General features: G+C 34.7%; 1 protein-coding gene across 4 annotated transcripts in view; it reads right to left on the reverse strand.

Moving 5' to 3' along the window:
- Window positions 1-2,480, reverse strand: part of LOC124366176 — a 39,649-nt gene extending 37,169 nt beyond the window's left edge. The window contains exon 1 of one of the 4 annotated variants that reach the window (XM_046822530.1): window positions 2,314-2,480. The gene's annotated coding sequence lies outside the window, so the exon portion shown is untranslated. Of the gene's footprint in view, window positions 1-2,258 lie in introns of all 4 variants that reach the window. The other 3 variants (XM_046822532.1, XM_046822531.1, XM_046822534.1) reach the window with 3 other exon arrangements.
- Window positions 2,481-8,162: the final 5,682 nt, after the last annotated feature.

The following is an 8,162-nucleotide window of genomic DNA, read 5'->3' on the forward strand; positions in this document are numbered from 1 at the left end:
CACACCCAGACATGAATCGTTATTTCACATTTCGTTTCTACTGATTACTAGATTAGCGTAGAACAATATTTCGTCAATATAAAACAGGAATTGTCTTATCGCAAACCCCTCCCCATCCTCAGACAGAGGTCAAAGTCGAGCGTCTAGTAGATAACGTGATTGCAGAGTCTCGCCGCCCGTTCAGCTGGTGCATCGCTTTGTTGTACTTCCGTGTTTTACCTCTACATTTCTCCAAACACAAAAATTCAACAAAAACAAACATTTACCAAACTAAACTCTTTATTAAAAAAACACTAAAAACTTGTTTTTATTCTTGATCACATTCCGCCACCCAAAATGCGAGTGCCACCGGCCATCAGCGCGGGCTTTGGCAGCACCTTCGGTGCTGCCCCGCGCTGATGTCAACGAAAGAAAAACATCCCTCGAGATAGTACCTATCAGTAAAATATCAAATTCTAGAGGGGCTAATCAGAAATATAAATTGAATTGTAATGGAAAGGCAATTATGTACCGTGCAAATCACGTGATGCCGCGCGGTCTGCCGTAATCAGGATTCTCGAGAAAGATAAGATAACAGCGACAACAATAACGATCACAATACCTGGAAATGCTTGTAAGTTTGTAATTTTGTAATTGAAGAGTTGTTTTTTTTTCGTTCTATCATGTTTGTTTCTATAAATTTCTATTTTTGTGTTCTTCATACTAGTGTGGTCGGTATAATCCCAAAGTACCAAAACATCCCTCGAGATAGTACCTATCAGTAAAATATCAAATTCTAAAGGGGCTGATCAGAAATATAGATTGAAATGTAATGCAAAGGCAATTATGTAAAGTGAATAAAACTTAATAAATCATGAAAAACTATAAATATAATATCTAATATAAATATATAGATGGATATTAACAGAGAACACTTACCATTAGTGTGTTGGCGGATATAGCTGAGCAGCAGCAACAAAAAAGTGGATTTTTAAAAATTGCAACATTTAAAACTTTTTTTAGAACTTTTTCTAATTTTCCTATCGCATCGAAACAACAAAGTCTCCCGTTTTAAGAACAACACGCGACCGCACGACGAACAAATACACTCATTATTAAAAATTCCATGTTCAATTAAAAAGGAAATAATGAACTGGTGTGTCGTAAATATTATCTGCGGTTGGAACTGATAGTGTATCTGTTATCTGAACGCTCCGGGGCAGGAGTCAGTGCATCGCTAGATATCATGTACTTTAGTTTGGATCGAGTGAGTGCGTGACGATCATGAATCAACCATCCACTAGTTCGACCAATCGTAGTGAACTGGTGTGTTGGAGTGTTTTTTTCGGGAATGTTAAGAGGTTACGTTTCGACAGAAACGAGATTTATTTAGTTTCTGTACATTCTGTGAAACACACTAATGGTAAGCGTTCTCTATTAATGTCCATTTATATATGTATTCATATTAGGGGTATTCATGATTTATTAAGTTTTTTACACGGTACATAATTGCCTTTCCATTACAATTCAATTTATATTTCTGATCAGCCCCTCTAGAATTTGATATTTTACTTATATAGGTACTATCTCGAGGGATGTTTTTCTTTCCTTGACATCAGCGCGGGCTTCGGCAGCACCTTTGGTGCTTGGCCGGAGGCACTCGTCTCAACTCAATAACAACTAATTAATTTGTAGCTCAAAATTTAAGAAAAACAATGTTCATTTGAATCAAAATTCTGCTCATTTCAGTATTATTTTTCACTTACGTTTGCAAACATGGCAACGCATCCGATGACGTCATCACGAGGTTGAATCATGGTCACAAAAGGCCATGTGACGCTCGACGTGGATGTACAACATGGAAATATTACTCCGCGCGCGTGAACAATTGTTCCATTTGTTATGTTCTAGAACTTTTGTTATTTCTCATTTCCACCCCATCAAACCATATATTTTTTGTTCTACAGGATGATTCCAATAAGTTTAAAACGCAAAACTCGTATTTTTCCGCTCCGGCCGTTAATATGATAATTACCATATTTTTTGTTCAGCAGGGTGAGCAGAATCCGTTGATAGCGTCAAATTCGTGATTTGCCGCCTCGGCCTTTAATCTTATAATATCCAATATAAATTCAGTCATCAATTAAAACACTAGAGCAGAGAGCTTAAACCATTAGTATTGATCATTAGTCTTCTAGAAACAAAAACCGGTTGTTTTGACAAATAGAAGTTGTTATGCCTAACCTAAAAAAACTGTAAAAACAAATACAGTACAGTACCTTACTTGTTATTAGTATTGACCAGGCTCTATTGGAACGCTTCCAGGCTACTTACGTGACACTGTTGAACACCTTAATTCACTTTAAAACAAAAACAATTCAAACTATGAATTCCATTTAAACACAATCTATCATTTGAATTCTCCCACAACATCCTTACATCTTTTAACACTAAACTAACATAACATCTTTACATTATATGGGTATCATAATAATCAGTTTTGCCAATAGAAAACCGCCATAATACCTTCAAGTCTTCAACTTAACTCAACCCTATACTCCAATTTTTTTTTCCGAATTCCCCCAAAATTACACCACCTGTTTTCATGAATTATTTACCTGTAAAAGAGTCAAAATTTGTGTGATTTTGTTTTGATTACTTATTTATAGAGATTAAATAAATAACATTAATTTGGTAAAATACAGATTAAATAAGCCTTGTTAAATCAAAACCGTTGACAAAGGCCACAACAACAAAACACATTTCTTAATCACTAGACATCCAAGATGACACCATAGCCATATCACCAGAAATATGAAAGCTGTGATGGTAATTTTTTGTTGACTTACATATTTACAAATTGGATTTTTCCATTGTTGATCCACAAGTTTCACAAAACCCTTTACATAACTTTTTTGAATAGTTCAACTGCAATTAATTATCTACTTTAATAATTAATTATTTATATTTGTTAGGATAGATAGACAGGAGAATACTCAATCAATTAACTTTAATAATTGTTTACTAATAAACTTCAAATTTAAAACCGGTTTCCACGAAAATGACTTTATATAGCCTAGTTTGAAAATATTTAGATTTAATACTCAAATGCTAAGGTTTTCTGAAGAAAAGGGTTTCTTCTTTCAAATAAAATAAATTACATTAAATTTAACTTCTTGTTAAAAAATAAAATCAAACTAAAAATTTCACTTTCTCATAAAACTCAAATAAATAAAGTTTATAATTTAACTCAAAATAATATGTACTTTATACTATTATAAACGAGGCTAAATAAAACAGAACTAAACACTTCTTTGTACCACTTGTGTCACAACCTGTTACTACTATTGGTACAGAATCAAAGTTCAAACTGTATTTTAACTAGGTTTCACCCAAAAATCTGTATTAAAACCTTTATATCTTTATGAATAAAAATTATTCTGATTGTTGAATACTAAATGGTCAGTAGCGTAGCCAGAAATTTCGTTCGGGGGGGGGGTCCGAAACCGGGGAATCCGGGGGACGTTTTGTGTCTTATTTGCCAATGAGTTCACTGGTAAAAGGTAAATACCAAAAATGTGGAGCTTTAGTAACTACGCCTTATAGAAAGTGGAAAGATGTAATAGGCAAATTCAACCCTCACAGCAACTCTAGTACCACAAATTTTCTTTTATAGCTACAGAAACTTTATGAAGTTCAATTATGGCCGAATAGAAGGCACCGAAGTGATGTTGGATTCACTGGATAAGAAAGAAAAAGAACAAAACAGAGCTTCACTCAAGCGTATAATTGACACAACTATATTCTGTGGAGAAAATGAAATACCCTTTCGGGGACATTGGGCCACTGACGGCCGAAAACCCTTTGGAAAAGGACGGCAACTTTCGAGTGTTGTTCGGGTACAGATCAAACTAACGGTCGGAAAATGCACCGGAAAAAATCAACTGATTAGAAGTTCGGCTACTTTGGATTTCACTGATTGAGGTATTATTTATGAATGAGTTATAATGACGATTGTTTGTATCATTACACTGTAGACGAGAATATAATTATCGGAAAAAAATTTAAAAAAATCACTTTCGGTCGGAAATAAAATACACCTGAGAAACTCTAATGATTAGAACTTCAACTACTTCGGACTTCAGTTATTGAGGTAAACGTGGTATTTTTGATTGAGTTAGGACGACGATTTTTGTTGTAATTAAACTGTACTCGACTACCTATATAATTATCGAGAAAAAAATCACTTTCGGTCGGTAAATACCGAGGAAAAGCTCTCTACAGATTCAAGTTTTGACGATTTTGGATTTCACTGGTTGAGTGGTTGAGGTAAAGTGGTACTTATAATTATGTTAGGACGTTTATTTTAGGTAATAATTCAACGCCGACTAATAAATATATAATTATCGAGAAAAAAAAACAAAAATAATCACTTCCGATCGGAATATACTAAGGAAAATGAAATAATACCTCAGTCAGTGAAATCCAAAGTAGTCGGAACTTCTTATCAGTAGAGTTTTGTCCGGTGTATTGTGCGACCGGAATTATTTTTTTCAATTTTTCTTCGATACTTATATAGGTATTAATCGGCGTTCAATTGATACCTAAAATCAATGTTCTAACATAATTATAAGTACCACATTTATCTCAACGACTCAACCAGTGAAATCCAAAATCAGTAGAGCTTTCCCTCGGTATTTTCCGACCGGAAGTGATTTTATTGTTTTGTTTCTCGATAATTATATGTGTATTAATCGACGTTGAATTAATACCTAAAATAAACGTCCTAACATAATTATAAGTACCACTTTTACCTCAACCATTCAACCAGTGAAATCCAAAATCGTCAAAACTTGAATCTGTAGAAAGCCTTTCTTCGGTATTTACCGACCGGAAGTGATTTTTCTCTCGATAATTATATAGGTACATTGTACAGTTTAATGATAACAAAAATCGCCGTCCTAACTCAGTCGAAAACACCACAACCTCAATCACTGAAGTCCAAATTAGTTGAAGTTCTAACCAGTAGAGTTTTTCAAGTGTATTTTCCGACCGAAAGTGATTTTTTTTATTTTCTTCGATAATTATATACACGTCTACAGTTTAACGACACTTAAAATCAACGTCGAAACTTAATTCTAAGCGGTCATTTTACTTCCCCAAGACGAATTTGAACGTAGTGGTCGCTAATTTAAACTGTTCGCCGTGTTACGGTTCAGGTTACTTTGCGACGTCACGTGATCGCGTCCTATAGAAATACCGTGATTACACTACACTATCCGAAAGGCCGAGCCCAAAAGTATCGTTTAATGATTTAAACGAAAGGACAATTATATTTTTAACAACGGTCACTTTAATCAATTAAATCAATCAATTTAATGTTTGTAGACAAGAGTAATGATAACTCTCCTTCTTTTCTCCTGCTCCATGCTTTATTTTTTAACATGTCTTAAAATTTCGGGGGGGGGGTCCGGACCCCCTGGACCCCCCCTTCGCTACGCCACTGTAAATGGTTATTACTGAGTGTTCAGTAATAACATTTTGAAATAATATTTAAATTAAAGACTTTATTTGGACTATACTTGCAATGAGATGTATTCTCTTGAAATTTAGCGTTAATTATTAAGTAAATTCAACTCTTCTTATTTCCCTTTTGTATACAAATTTATACAATGACTCTGTAAAAGAAAGCTTACATTAGTTAACGGGAAAACTTCCAACTGACAATCGTAGTTTGACTATAAAAGAGCAACTTCCCGCAATCTCCCGCGCAGACTGGTAGGAAACTTTAAATCGAACACATTTACAACCGCAAGATACTCAAAAGGAAACCAAGAAGCGCGTTTTGAAGGCATTTATACGACCTCTTCCACAGAACCAGCTATCAGCGGCCTCCAACTATCCTATGACAAGGTCAGAGAGAACAAAAGTCAACTTTCATTGTAGTCCCGTTTACAAAGTAAATTACCAGTAAAACCTATTGTCTGACTGTATCGCCCTACATCCGTAGACCTTTTCTTGAGAAATTACACAATCCAATTTACCTATATTTTAACATCATTAACTTCTAAAATATTTTCGTATGTAATTTTTCCTATCAATATTTAATAAATAAACTTTAAATTGCCTATGTAGCAAATGCTACACCCATAATTCCAGATATTGTACTTAAGCATTACCTTTAAATGCTCAGACATATTTAAGTGCATACCACGATATCATATCTAGATAAAAAAGGTTCTTAAAAGAGATATTCTCAAATGACAATACAATAGAATTAAGCGCAATTTATACCAACGATCTTATCTCTTAGATTGGAGGAAGACTGTGAGAGTGGGGTAGTGTTTGTAAAAATAAATTGCGCTGTGTGGCTTATACAACCGATGAGGAGGAAGTACCTATATTTGACAGATTTCCTTAATTCTTTACACTGGTTCAGGTCCAGTTCAGAAGGCAAAAGCAATGTCCTTTCTCTGTTTTGATAATTTACTAAATACTACAAAGAAGAATTTACTAGTTATGTTCACAAGAAAAAGCCAGTTGACGTTTAGTTGAATGACCCCTAGAAAAATTTGCTGCCAGTCCAAAAAAAAAGAAAAAAAGTTAGTTACAAAGGTTTCTTCGTCTACTGGACGAAAGTTTGGCTTAATCAACTAAACAAAGTTATATTTGGTACGCACCAACGTAAAATTTGCCATTCGCCAAGGTAACGGAGTGTGCCATCCCGACCTTGAACAGATAGATAGCACGGTAATTGTTATCTGTTGCAATGAAGTAGGCGACATCTAAGGTCAAAGTTCGTCCACCTGGCGCTGGGAGTGATGGGTCACAAATCGAACGTTGAGATTAGGAGTTCCAGGACTGTTTAGCGGAGTGCACCCTCTTCAGCTCAGTGGGAGGATTTCTGTGATTTTTGAAGAAGTAAGGCAGACTACATTTTTCGTAATGTTTTAAAAGGAATGTAACTTGCTGTTGAACTAATTCGTTTTAAACACCAACATTTTCTTTAGTTCTAATTGAGTATTTTACTAAAGGTGCTCTGCTTTAGTCATACTTATAGTCAGAGAAAGCTATGTTTTTGACAATTATTCAGGTCTATAACTTGAGTGGTTTCGTTGGTAAAGTTTGCATGCATGAATTGTCCTCGTTCAAACTAAGTCTTCCTTACCAGTGAGAGCTGTAACAACTACGGGAGGAACACGTCCCCGTATTATTCCTAAAGGAAGTAAGCCGCCATGAGATGGCGCCCTGATAAAATATACATTCAGCATACACTTGTTAATGGTAGTAACCATAACACTGACTTTGCCGACTTTACTACTCCAACCCCGCCTACGCAACGGACTGGGAAAGCAGATAAAGGAGAGAAATATTGGATCACTTTACAAGGAATTATAGACATCTGAAGTAATTATTTTGGGCTATTTCATAATCGGGCACAATTAAAAACTGATGATAAAGATTTTCAATTTTTACAGCAAGTATGTGATAATTATATGAGCTGAGGGATTGACATAATTATTATTAAGAAAAATCCGAGTTAATTTTTTCACTATGTATAAAATGTCAATTAATTATATATTTTTTGGAATTAAAAATATGTTACTCCCTTTGTGAGAATTATATCTAAAATTTGGTTCTTTGTTTGAAGGTTATTTTTGACGATGGAAGGATTGTGAAGGAAACAGGATTTTTCCGGACATTTGCCATCGTTCAGTGAAACAAGAAAACAGTAACACTACGTTTCGAGATCTGCAATCTGATCTCTTCTTCAGGTAAAGAACTAACCTAATACATAATTACAAATTAGGTTAAAATAAACAAATCTTACCAAACCGTTGTGGCACGCCTAAGTCAGGAATCACAACCTACATGTTGTTTGTCAACTTCACTAACTCTATAAACATGCACTTAATAAAAAACTATACAAAACACTAACTAATCATTAAAACTGAATTATGGAATACAGGTCACAATACGTCTACTAATCACCTACAACTGACCATAGGGACTAGCCAATGGTAATCGTCACGGCAGACTAAAACAAGATGGCGGAAATAAAATGGAAATGGGACAGGAATGGACCCTTTCGTTATTATTGGTTCATGCAAGATAAACTTCTTAAAACCATATTGTGACTCCGCATTGGTTTATTACAAATATCTGATCCGTTTGATAATTTT

Source organism: Homalodisca vitripennis, chromosome 7 (genome assembly GCF_021130785.1).
Source record: "Homalodisca vitripennis isolate AUS2020 chromosome 7, UT_GWSS_2.1, whole genome shotgun sequence".
In the NCBI taxonomy this organism is placed as follows: Eukaryota; Metazoa; Arthropoda; class Insecta; order Hemiptera; family Cicadellidae; genus Homalodisca; species Homalodisca vitripennis.